This window comes from Labrus mixtus, chromosome 6, assembly GCF_963584025.1.
Source record: "Labrus mixtus chromosome 6, fLabMix1.1, whole genome shotgun sequence".
Lineage (NCBI taxonomy): Eukaryota > Metazoa > Chordata > Actinopteri > Labriformes > Labridae > Labrus > Labrus mixtus.
Window position 1 is genome coordinate 11,983,607 of NC_083617.1, and position 13,065 is coordinate 11,996,671.

The 13,065-nt window shown below is 39.5% G+C and overlaps 1 protein-coding gene across 1 annotated transcript in view; it reads right to left on the minus strand.

Moving 5' to 3' along the window:
- LOC132975460 (protein bicaudal C homolog 1-like) overlaps nt 1–13,065 on the minus strand; it is a 58,823-nt gene that overhangs the window by 45,114 nt on the left and 644 nt on the right. The window lies entirely within an intron of this gene.

Sequence of the window (13,065 nt, forward strand, 5' to 3'; positions counted from 1 at the left end):
CATCGAGGTTGCACTGACATCATGGGTTTGAATTACAGCCACTGACAGGCAACCTTCAGGCTTGTATTTGATTTGCCGCCATTTAACCATTAGATGGAAGAAAAGTGATTATCTTTGTATTTATATTTGCCTCTTGTCTTAAAGAGCTGACAGACATTTAACCACATAAATACACAGCTTCATTACTAAGATAACCAAGAAGGCTATTATTTAGCTGCAAACTGAAACCCCTGGATTTAAATTTACGCGCCTCACTAAAGGCAAATCAACAGAATGCTTTGACAGAGCACATCCCTACATTATCGTATTTTTTGTTTCAACATCGCAAAATCAATGTTGCATGATGGACGCTGCAGCTGATATGGTTTAATAATGCTTTGGGGCTCAGGTTGTACAAGGACAACGCAGTTCTCCTCCCTTTGAGCGCAGCAGTTTGTAAAGGCGTCACAGCTGAGAAACAACACAAGACCCCCGAGCACAGAGCACATGTTGCAATCAATTCTGTCCCCTGGTGTTTGTTTCTTTCTCCAAATATGGAGCAAATAACATGGCACTAATTGAAAGCAGTCATCTTGATTGTCTATTATTTGGACTAAGTAAACATGATGGTACCAGTAAATCAGATCCACACCCTCTAACTCTCTCCATGCAATTATTTAATGCATCTAATCACTGTCACTGCATGTAAAGAACGGAGAGAAGCGGCAGTGACGGGAAAAAGAGACTCTGCAGATGGAACACGGTCTGGTATCCATTATTTTGTGGAAAGACGAACTCTGGGAGATTCCGCTGTTTTGACATGGAAGGAATGTAAACAGAGCTGATTTTCTTCAGTTTGGACTTCAATATACACAACAATCAAACAAACAATAGAGACACAAGCTTTAATAATCCAAAGTTTGACATGAATATTTTTCACCATTTGTAAGTTCTTGCCCAGGCGTGTCCAGGTTAAATGGAAGAACTAAGAGAGACCACCATTAAAATGCCAACTCTAACGATGATAAAATCTACGACGGCTTCAAGTAAAAAGGGGTCCAATAACTCTTAATGTAGTCGTAAGCAGATATCTGTTTTGTTTGAAAAAATGCTAAATCAGTCACGCTATAACAACCAAATAATCAAGGGGGAGCTTACACACCTAGTTACTCAAATATCTTTGGCAGTGCCAAATTTATCAAGCAAAATACTTCCTGTCAAAAGATTTCAATGAAGTAAGACGTTTTTTTTTTTTTAGATTACAAAAGGCAAAGACAGCCGCTGAAGGCACCAGCTACATCTCTGAATGGAAAAGCTGCACACAGAAAATCCTCTGCACCGGGAAATAGAAGGATTTACGGTGAACCTTGGGACATTCACAGAAAAGTCTAAGCAAGCATAAAAATAAGGAAGGGTTATACAACTTCCACGTCTCGCGGAGCAGATTTCATAGCAAATGACAACTGTAATCTATGAAAAGTTTGAGATCCCGGTGTACAGTATGCTCACATTCCTTTACTAAAGTGATATTTATACAACATGTCATATTAAAGCCAGACTCTGAACCCCCCTGCCTGAGAAGAAAATGACTGGCGTTAAAGAACTACGATACCCATAGAAAAGAACATAAGAGTGGGATGTGTTCACACCAGCTCTCAGTGCTCCCCTCCCTCAGTGTGCCCATAGCAGCTCTCAGCTGATTTAACCCGAAGCTGATAAAGGAACTAGTGAAAAAACACGATACACACAAAATACTCATCGTGTAAAGGCCTTTGTGTAAATGTACTATTGTCATTAAGCAGATCTGCTCAAACATTTACCACAACATTTTCAGTTAAGGCCCGTTACAACCAGAGATTTTAAAGGCAGAGCCCTGACTTGTAGACTGATGTTTTGGGGGAGAGTTCATAGATATGGCACTAATATGGTAGCCAATATAGGAGAGATGCACCGACTGACCGGTGACCGGGATAGGATGATTTTCAGCCTGTTCATCTGGGATCGCTGACCAACCTGTCCTCCCAATTGTATCAGAGTCTGCGCTGATCTCAGATTTACACACACACAGGAATGACAAGTTTCACGCACAGCCACACACACACTCACACAAGCTATCATGAAGGCAGTGTGGACACCTACCAAAGCACTCTGACCCTGTTCATATGAGACATCTGTAACTCTGTGTGTGAACAGAGATGCTTCTTGTCCTTTACTGACAACACAAAGAGTTATCAAATTACTTGTTTTTGTTTGCCATCTGAGCCGACTGTATGTAGCCTATGTATGCACTCTGCTCTGCTTCCTCTCTCTGTGTCGCTCCCCAGGACTGGAGTATTACAATATAGCAAAATAAAATATAATTTCATTCATTCATTCAGCAATGAGGAAAGAGGCAGACTGTGACAGGTAAGAGACTGTAAGATATAGCCTAATGAAATAGTCAACAACTGTAGTTCTTGGTTGGGAAATTGATCATTCCTTCAGGTGTCAGGGAGAAAGCTGAGAGAAAAATTACAAAAATGTTTTTTGTTGTCAGTAAAGCTCTTTAAAGAAAGAAACTCTGAATCAGCTAAAATCGGGATCGAGAGGAAAGACCTTAAATAAAATCGGCCAAAGAAATTGCATTCAGTGCACCTCCACAATTTATTATGTTTTCAAAGATGGAATAAAAAAATAAATGATGCAACAATTTGGTAAACCTGCTTTCTTAAAGAAGTAACTTTATTAAACAACATTCAACAATTATTTTACATTGTCAACCAATTTAAGTGCGGATTGTAAACTATGAGGAGGAGTGCGCTCTGCTGGAACAATTGCATGATGACACCATTTCTACTCTAAACATGGTTTTCTTCATAGTCTTCATTTTTGTATTCACTTTGATAAGAAAAATGCAAATACTGAAATAATTCATTAAAAGCCAACATTGGCCCGATAATATCAGTTCAACACATAACAGTATATTTGTCAAGCAATAATAGGCCTGATTCAAGTCTGACCTGCAGCTCCTTTCCAGCATGTCATTCCCCACTCTCTCTCGCTGATGTCCTATCTAAATAAAGGCAAAACCCTCAAAAATAAAACAATAAAAAAGGGGGGGGGGGTCAGCCATCTGACACATCTTTATATTACCCACCAATATTCCAACCACAGAATCCAAAAGGCCTCTCTTAAAGGTAAAAAGGTTTAGACTTAAAAGGAAACAATCAGAACGGTCAGGTCGTTTCTACTGTTCTCACATTCATGCCTGAACGCCTCACTTCAAAAGACGGGATCTTTCTACAAGTGGATCACCTTGCAGCTGACAAGTAGCTGACAGGTATAAGGCCGGCATCCAAATGAATACAGACAAAGCTAACACTTAGGCTTCCCTGTGAAGTACTTCACAAAAGTTGGCGTCGAAACAAAAAAGAACTTAAACTGCTTCTTCAGTAAAACAGCGGTATTTCATTACTGAGAGAAGATTTGGGAATTCAAACGTTTACAGCAGAACCAACAGTCTACGTTAATTGATTTTCTATAGCAAACTGCTGGAGACACAACAGTGACATCCTGATTATTGTTTTAAATAGATAAGCAGCAGGTGAAAAATGATTTCACGTCAGACAAATATGCCTCCTACTATATACCCTATACCCTATGTTTGGATAAAATCATTGGGACTAATATCCATCATGGCTGATCACTCTTTTATCTAACAAATGCATCACAAGATTCTCTGTACACTTAAAAGAGTCATTTGGAAAGCAGCCATAAGTTCTTTGTCTAAGAAGGTCTAAGAAAAAAGCTTCATCTTGTTTCCATTGGGTCTGTTTTTACACAAATAAGGCATGTTGTACACAAAAAAAAAACAAGTTTTGAAGGATGTTACTTTAGTTAGAGGATGCTTTAAAAGTTGCATATTTGAATTGACTGTCTTTGATTACTTCTCTTTAAAGGACTTTTCATTGATAGTCTGTCCTTCCTGTACTGGATGGTCTGAGTATTAATAAGAGGAGAAGAAGGGAAACCATACAGTGTGTTTCTGCATAACGGTTTTTATTTGTATGTCACTGATAGCAGGGTCACTGTTACAAACACCTGTTACTGTGCATGGAACTAAAAAGCATCAGAAACCAACAGCAACAGATTTGAACTTCTTCATTAAACCTTTTGGTTATATTTCAAAGCAGCTACTCATCGAGTGTTTTCTCCTGCGTTAAACTGCACTAGAAATTGAAATGACAATAATACCCATAAAATTGAACACATATCATTGTACTACTATGCAGAGCAGAAGTCTCACTCTGATCTCAGATCTGCTACTCTCTCTTTTGAAATACGTGATGGTTGCTAAGGAACTGTGTTGTCGAATACACGCCGTTAAGTGCCACATGTTGCTGTGCGGCAGAGAAACTTGACTCACTGACCCCCGAGGTCACGAGCATTAGAAGTTCAAGACATATTCAGAAACAGACCTAAAGTTTTGGTGGCATTCTGTTTCTCTGTGTCCATAAACATTCGATCCATTATGACTACTTACAGAGAGGCATCTTTGCAGCACCACCCCTCCCAGCATAGGAAATAAGACATCAAACTGTTTGTTGGCAACAAGTTTGGGTTATCATCATCTCCCCTGTGTTCATGCTGCCAAGTGATTACACAACGCTGTGCATTCCTGGTGCCTGGTATCTACTATGTTAGATCCCCCACGGAGCAATAGGGAGTCAGTCTCACTTAACAGGCCAGAATCACTCTGTAAACATTACAGTGTACTATTGAGAAATCACAGACATTTCACATCAATTAACAGCCATGCATCTTCTCCTTAAAGAATGAGGAATCTGTGCAGGGCTGCAACAATGTTAATTCTGTTCCTCGATGACTGTCCTGCATTACTCAACCTCTCAGGTATCTCCATCTGATACGTCCAGTCAGGACAGTTTTTTTTATCATTCATATCACAGAAGAGCTCTAAGGGAATCAGCATAAATCCAGTTAGGATTTCCATGAGATTCCTGTCCTTGAATTCACTTGAACAAAATGAGTTTTCCCTCCTTCTCCCAGCCTCCACCCTTTTTTCTCCTTTTGTTCAAGTGGAGAATATTCTGGAAACAGGCAGAACGCGATCAGAAGAGGTGCTCTTATAAAAAAGTGGAGAAAAGGCAGATTGTCTTGGATGTTGAATGAGGAGCGAGAACAACAAACCAAAAGCCGAGGTTCTCCAAAGATAAACACTGAAAGCTCTCGCAGGGGGGGGGGGAGTGGTTAAAGGCTGGGTGGTGTGCATGTGTGTGTGTGTGTTTCTGCATTTATGTGTGTGCGGTGAGTGCGTACACGTGCAGGATAAGTCAGGGCTGCCTCCCCTCCCGTAGAAACATTTCTAAAATAGCAACCGCAAACCAGACAGAATGTAAATCTGCACTTTGAAAAGGGTTGAAGAAAAAGAGCTTTGAGGGACGTAGAAAAACAGGTATTCATTTCAGCCCATTTACAGTTCCAGGAGCAGAGAAATGGGTCACAGCACTCCAGCTACACTCGGACGGCTGAAATAGGACTCCTGGTTTTATTTTCTTGAGTAATGAATTACAGGTTTTTCCACCGACTCAAGCTCAATTATATTACAGCTCCTGAAAGCCTCATCATGCCCAGGATGAAGGAATTCAATGCGTAAGCTAAAGTCGAATAGAATTGTTTAATTGTATCAGCATGTTTCAGGAAAAACCTACAAAAAGAGAGAGTAAAAGAAAGAGGGACAAGGAGAGTGAGAAAGTGGCAGGAGGCGACTGAGCAAGGCCAAAATCAAAGTTAAACGGAACTGCTTTTATTACTGAATACTCTGATGTGTGGTTCCTTTCCCCACCACTGGTAATAAAAGTTATAAAATGCTCATTATTAATGTAGGTGTCTCCATTTGCCTTGTCTAACTCTTTGTACTCGCCTGTAACTCTTCTTAACACGTAGCAGACGCTATCCTTTATTTCCAGGAACATTTCCTGGTGAATAAGTGTGCGTGATGTGTTTTCTTCTTTAAGTGTAACATATTACTATCCAGTGAACACGGTCCATATTTGGTGTAGTTTTAGGGTACCCTGAAGGTTACACTGTTAACAGCCAGATGTTTCATGAAAGGTGACATTTTGGAGAAGGATGAGCTTCATTGGATAGCAGGAAGTGATACGTCCCTGTCTACTGAAAGGCACAGCAGTTTAAAACTATACCCACTGTTTTCAGTCTTATAAAGTACTTGGTTAAAAAAGACAACTGAATAAGGCTCAGAGGATATGACAAAAATATGCGGTCAAGTTTTTCATAATGTGATAACCATGTGTAGTGTGATTTTTATAAAAAAATATGAAAGAGTGCATGTTAGCTATAACTGAAATCAATGTCTATCTAATGTTCTTTATGTTTTACATAATATGTGTATTTCCTGAATCTGAAATAAATCTAAAAAGTCGATTTTTTTCCAACATTATATCGGCACACAAGATAGGATACAATATCACCAAGGTTATTTAGCATGAACTGCTGGAGCTAGCATGATAAAAAATACTTGTCCTTGCATTTTACAACAACTAAGTGACAGATGAAGCTAAGAGGGGGAAAGAGAGATTGACTAAGCAAGAAGACGCAGAGTGGACATCCCTGCAGATATTAGTTAGGGCCTGACCAACGTGGGATTTTTGGGGCCGATATCGACGTTGGGGTGGGATATGCTAATATCGGCTGATGTTATCGGCTGGCAGATTAATGCTGTGCAGAAAGTAGACTAATCCAAGTTATGGCTCAAGTTTACTCACAGATAAATCAATCAATCAATATTACGCCAAAAAGTTGTCTCTTTCATTGTCCATTTTCAAGTAAGCTTTCAATGTGGAACCTTAAAAACCTATCTCAAATAATCTCTCCAATGCAGCCATTTAACCCTAGACTCTATATATCGAGGCTGAATACACGTACACTAACTCCACATGCAAACAACAGGCTGATGACGCAAGCAGTCATTTAGTATTTGCGCAAAAATCTGGTATTATTCCTTGTTTAGCTTCTCACAATGTCTGTAAACAAAAACACGTTGATTAAAAGGGGTAGACGTATAATAGCACTGTGTGTCTTACGACAATGCAGTTGCATGCAGTGGCCTTTGGTGGGCGCAAAAGAGTACCAACCAAATTCCTACATATTGTTGCTTTAAGGCCTTTTATTCTGCCGTCCCACTTGCTTGAAATCTTGTATTAATAATGACAGTTGTTACATGAGGCTCCATACAATCATTACATCCTGAACCAACTCTATCCATGCCTTCCCCTCAAATTTCCGTCGACAACAGAAGAATATTGCGTTTACACACCTTAAAGTTCACTGAGGCTGAACTCTATGTGCTGCAAATGAGGCAGAAAGTAGTCCTAATAGAGGTATGCATCTTTTTTTATGTGTCCTAACAGTGGCTCTTACAGTGGTCCACAACTACAACCGTAACACAGTATCCAGTCAGAATCCGGTTTAATCATCACATCATTTGATATCTCCAAAAGACAGATGACGACCTCATCTGGGGGAATAAACTGTTTTTACATTCAGACCTGGGAGAAGGTTTTCCCTTTGCACTGCTGGCTCTATCTTTTGTTTTCCACTCCTAACTGCATTTTTTCCAAAGGGAGGACTGTGCACCGTTTCTTTCCAGGTTCCCAGCTTCTCTAAAAGAAAATGGTGTTACATGACATGGAACTCTCTACCTGAAAATCTAATTGACTTCACTAGCCAACCTTATTATAAAAAGATCCTGATGTACTGTATGATTGGATCAAATTAATCATGCAGCTCTACCTTCAGTTTTTAACAGCCCAACAAAGTACTACAAGACAAAATAACAAAACATTGCCACTGATCGCAGTGTTTCCAGTAACATCTTTTCCTGGGTTTGGTTCTGTCAAAGGTTAAAGTGAGGATTGTGTAGTATTGTCCGGATAAAGAGCAGGGAAAGTCCAACAACTCTTCAGTGGATCTGATGGAAGCTGGAACAACAGAGCAGTGTTTGAATGCTGCAGAGGGAGAAATAGAGGGGGAGAAGGAGAGGGAGAAAAGGGAAAGCCTGCAGCACATTCCCCAAAAGACACTCACTTCCTGTCTGGGAGTCTTACTCAGCACCCAGGAGGAAGAGGAGGAGAAGGCCCTCACACATACCTCCCTCATCATGAGGATAAAGAGACCAGAGACATCACTCTGAGGACTAAAAAGGGGAAAGATCTGAAAAAAAAAATCACATTTTCACTTGAGGGCTCTTTTGCCTTTCCACTGGCCTCCAACATATTACTATATTCTAATTATGTGCAAAGTCTGCATCCATCAAATGAAGTCTAGAACACCTCCAATAATTAGCACCCTCTGCACTGAGGAAATTATGTGAAAGAACAGTTTAAATCTAACAAATTATGACTATAAATGCTATAAATTCTGTGTAAAACCTTGTAATTTCTCATGACCACATCCAACAGTTTTTTTCCCATTCTGAGACAAAGCAGCCCAATAATAGTCTTGGGTTTAGGAGCGGGAAAACAAATTAGCTCAATGAAGAAAATGATTCACTTAGCCTAATTGTAGGTTGTTGTTGTTGCAGCGTTTGGCAAACATGTTGTTACGATGTGTGCACACACTGGCCCACCAGGAGGCTTCACTCGACACCGTTAAACTCTTTGTCATCACAAGGGAAACCCTCAGCTCATAATGCTCCGTAAACTGACCCAAACAGGGGTTGAAAACATGGGCGATGTACGCTTAAAAACATGCATGGAAAATGTTGTCGCACAAGCAGACGCACTCGGTTCGGAGAATCACGGTAGGAGAAAATGTTACCTCTTTCCCACACTTGCCCTCAGTGTCTTAACGTCCATAATGAATGTGGAAGAAAGGGTACTATTCCCTGTGCACATAAAACTATCTTTCAAGCTTTCATGCCTCTGTCAGGGTCTCCAGGGCATTCACTTGGAGGCTCAGTGCCTGTGTGCCAACAGTCCAACAGTTAAACCCAGATGGCTGTGAGGGTGAGATTTTGTTTTCACTTCACACTCTATTTACTGATCTGAGCCCTGAAACAAAAAAAAAAAAGCTGCATCCATGCCAGCATGAGAGACAGTAAAGTTGTAATTGCAAAGCAGTTAACAATTTCCATTTTCTCCTGATGCCGGTTAAGCCAAAGTAAAGGGGGAGTGAAATATGGCTGATCCAAATAAAAAGGTACTTTAAGTGTGTACGCTGGGATTTAGTTTCGGTGTGGAGACATGCTGGTGAGTCACAGACATATTTTAATGGGCACAGAGTGCTTCTGGGTACTTTTTATACAGCAGAATTTACACCACCCCTGGAAATATGATCATCTGATGTCCTGTTCTGACCCTCTTTCTTGTGAGAACAGTGAGGTTTATTCGAAGGAAAATGTTTTGAAATTCTTGATTCACATTCATTCTATTGCCAGTGAAAGCCCTATACTTAAGATACATGTTGGTCAATGCACTTACAGGAGATCTGAAATCTGTCACGATACATTTACATGGATCATGGTTTTCCATAACAGTCACCCATTGTGATGAAAATGTTGGGGATGACATAAATAATATAAAACAAACTTTTAAAATCTATGTCTATTTTGTGACTGGTACAGGACAGTAGTCAATCGACATTTGGCAACATCAGAAAAACAAGCTAAGCAAACATTTAGCTAAAGCTCATGTAATGTGCCTGCTGAAGGTGTTGAAAAGTGTTTCACTGGTTTTAATTATCAGCTCAGCCCAGCTCATAATGAGAACATTATGTGTGATAAAATGCAACAAAATGAGCATTAATGCCTATGAGTACTGTAACATATTCTTTACTTTATCAGCCAGGGAAATCCAGAGGGAGAAAATGGGAGTAGAGAGATTTCACAGCAATGTCACAGCTCTTCTATGAGCATCACTCAAGGACTGTTTACTGTATTCAGTGAAGCAACTTGACTGTAGTTCGCCTCTAAATAAATCATTTGAAAAGTGTAACTGAACAAATGCTAAACCAAGAAGTCCATTAAAAAAGCATGTAAAGCATGCAACACATGTGTTGCCTTAGCAAACATGCACAGCAGCTACTGTAGACCAAGACACACAAATTAGCTTCTTGTTTAAACAATGTAAACACTGAGACAGCTTAGCAAATGTAACAGATTGATCAGCTAATCATGATTCAGGTTCGAGTGACCCCTCATAAAAGGAGTTGATCAGCAGCCTGATTTGCACATACTGGTTCCATATATACATTTACTGCAGAAATTAAAAGTAACCCCTGCAGTAAAAACTCATTTGGTACATTTGTATCTTAAACATCTTCATCCCCCACAATCATATAACCATCATTCAATTCATATCTTTGTTATTTGGAGTGCTTATTCAACAACATAGAAAATGTAGACAAATCAAAAGGCTAACGGTCATTATTCCTTATTTTGTGACCTTTAAAAAATAAGGAAATGATTAATTGTAATTGGCGGATTGATGGATTACAAATATATCCAGTGGTTACAGTCCAATTTTACCCTTGACTGTCTTAATGTCTTCCATATTTATGCTTAAATGAAATCAAATATCTTTATTTTCTTTGCATAACTTGTATATGGTCTTAGTTTAGTATTGGCCAGTTTAAAAAAAGAGCCATGCCCCTGCCTTCCATTGCAAACCTCTGATGTGTATGTGGGGCAGAGAGGTGTCTTCTATCTGTAAGAGAGGGATTTAATGTTTAGCTGTACACAAGTACGTGTCCCTTACCACAGTTTGCATGAACATAAGCCACTTTGCTTTAATTTGTATAAAAGAGGTTCTTTCTAATGTTGTTGGTAAAGCAGCATATCAAAAGTTACAAATGGACCGTGTATAAAGTCGATGTCAGTCTTTGAACTTAATGTTTCGTTGTAACACCTTTGATTTTCTGTAAGAGACGGTCATATCAAACTAAAGCAGACATATTTCCAAGATCAGATAAATAATTTAATAAGCTCTTGTCATTTGGGAAGTCATCGCAACTTGATTAAATCTGAGGATTTTTGCTGAATGTCAAGCACACCCACTTCACAGAGAGAGAGAGAAGCCAGAGATACCGTCACAGATAATAAAACGCTGAATACAAAATACAAAATACACATCTAGTTCCCATAAAATGATTTCTTTACAGTCACATCTGTGGCTTTTAGAACACGATGTACCACGTCAAAGACCGCAGCTCATCCAATCACAACACAGCCAGATGTGGACGAGACTAAAAGAGCGATTTATTAGGACGTATATTTACACCGACAGTTACATAGGAAAGTAAGACGAGACTCCAGAGAGCCAGTGAGTGAACAAAAATCAAGACAATGACTTTTTAGTTGACAGATGCTAAGATTTTAAAATGTTCCACGAGAGACGACCAAAGCACATCAGGCACCCAAACAGACAGGGTACTTCCTGGAAGGCTGGAGGCCAAATGTTAAAGCAGTTTCACAGCTGAAATAGTCTAGTATTTAAAGCTGAACCTAGCACTCACCACAGACACAAGGAGACAAAAGGAAAAAGCAGCAGCCCTTCCTTTTCAACAACCCTGCTGCAATGTCAACAAAAGCAATGTCAGCCATGATGTCATGATGCAACAGTTGGGAAACTAGATGCTGGCAGAGACACGAGACCAAACTAACAAACTGTAAAGTCCCAGTAGACAGGACAGATTATACCTAACACAAACAGATGAGTCGAGCACGCACACAAACAGACACACTGCGGGACACGGCACACGGTATGTCCCGGACGCTTTTGAGTTTAGGGCCGGCCTCTGGTTAAGATGTTTTCCTGGAAGAGTCTGGGATGACATGGAGCTTTGAGGAATGCATGGAGCAGCGAGGCAGCAACGAGGACCTTCTCCAGGGGAAGTACGTGTGTGCGTACATGCGTCTGTGTGCATCAGATAAAAGGATGTCCAAGCCCAGTAACTCACTGAGGAATCACTCTAAATATTAGTCACAAATTTAAGCTCAACTTACTGTACTCATCAGCAACTTAACACCATGCTTGATTTAACATCAGTACCTTAATAATGATAAAATTCTCATTTGGCACCTTCTCAACAATCTTTCAGTGGAATTGATAAAGAGCCCAGCCCACTTACCTAACACTCTAATATTGCACACTCTCGTGTGTTCGGAAATGTGCGATAAATGACCTCAACCCCTGTGTTTCCAGGGGCCTCTCAACAGAGGTCGACCGGGCCTGTCATCGCTTCTTTAACTGTTCAATGTCAATGTACACATCATTAGAGGAGAAATCACACCGCCAATCAGTTTCAATACAGAACATGCAGGAAAAATCAAAGTTGAGTTGAGAGAACAGAAATAACTTTTACATTTGTTTAAAAAAATTAAATTAAACCGCAAAAATGTGTTACTTTTTTTTTTTTTTTTTTTTTTTTTAGAGAAACCACACATTTTAGATTTAAAAGTTGTTACTTTTGTCATTTTCTAATTAGAACTGTTACTTCTATAATCATAAACAGCAAATTACATTGTTTTTTTTGTCATTGTCATTTAAATTTTTTTAAAGTGAGCCTTTTGTGTCTGCAGACTGTTTTAGTAAGGAAAATAAGAAGACCGCATGTTCAGGTCAATTTCAGTTTAGTCTAAAAACAAATGCACTACATTGAAGTTTGTGTAGCGACAGCTTGTGGTCAGGATGTGTTACTACATCCACAAGAACGGCAGGACTGGTGCTTGATGGGTTTTTCTTTCTTTGACCTTACTAACCTTCTGTTGAATTTTTAGTTTTTGGAAACAGGCATTCATATGCGACTGTAAACATTTTTTATTGGTCTACGTTTTTTTTTCTCTCAAGGCAATATTAAGGCGTTGATAAAATGTGAAACCTAACCGACACGACTTTAATTGTCTTAATTGACTCGTTCCTTATCACGCGCATGACACGCTCATGTGTCATGATCATACTTAGACAATGTGGACTAGCCTATTCTATTTTGTCTTTACCGAAAACAGTCATTTTGAACTAAAAATACAACTTCATGCCTCAAAAAATAAACAAAGGGCCGTCTGAGGACTGC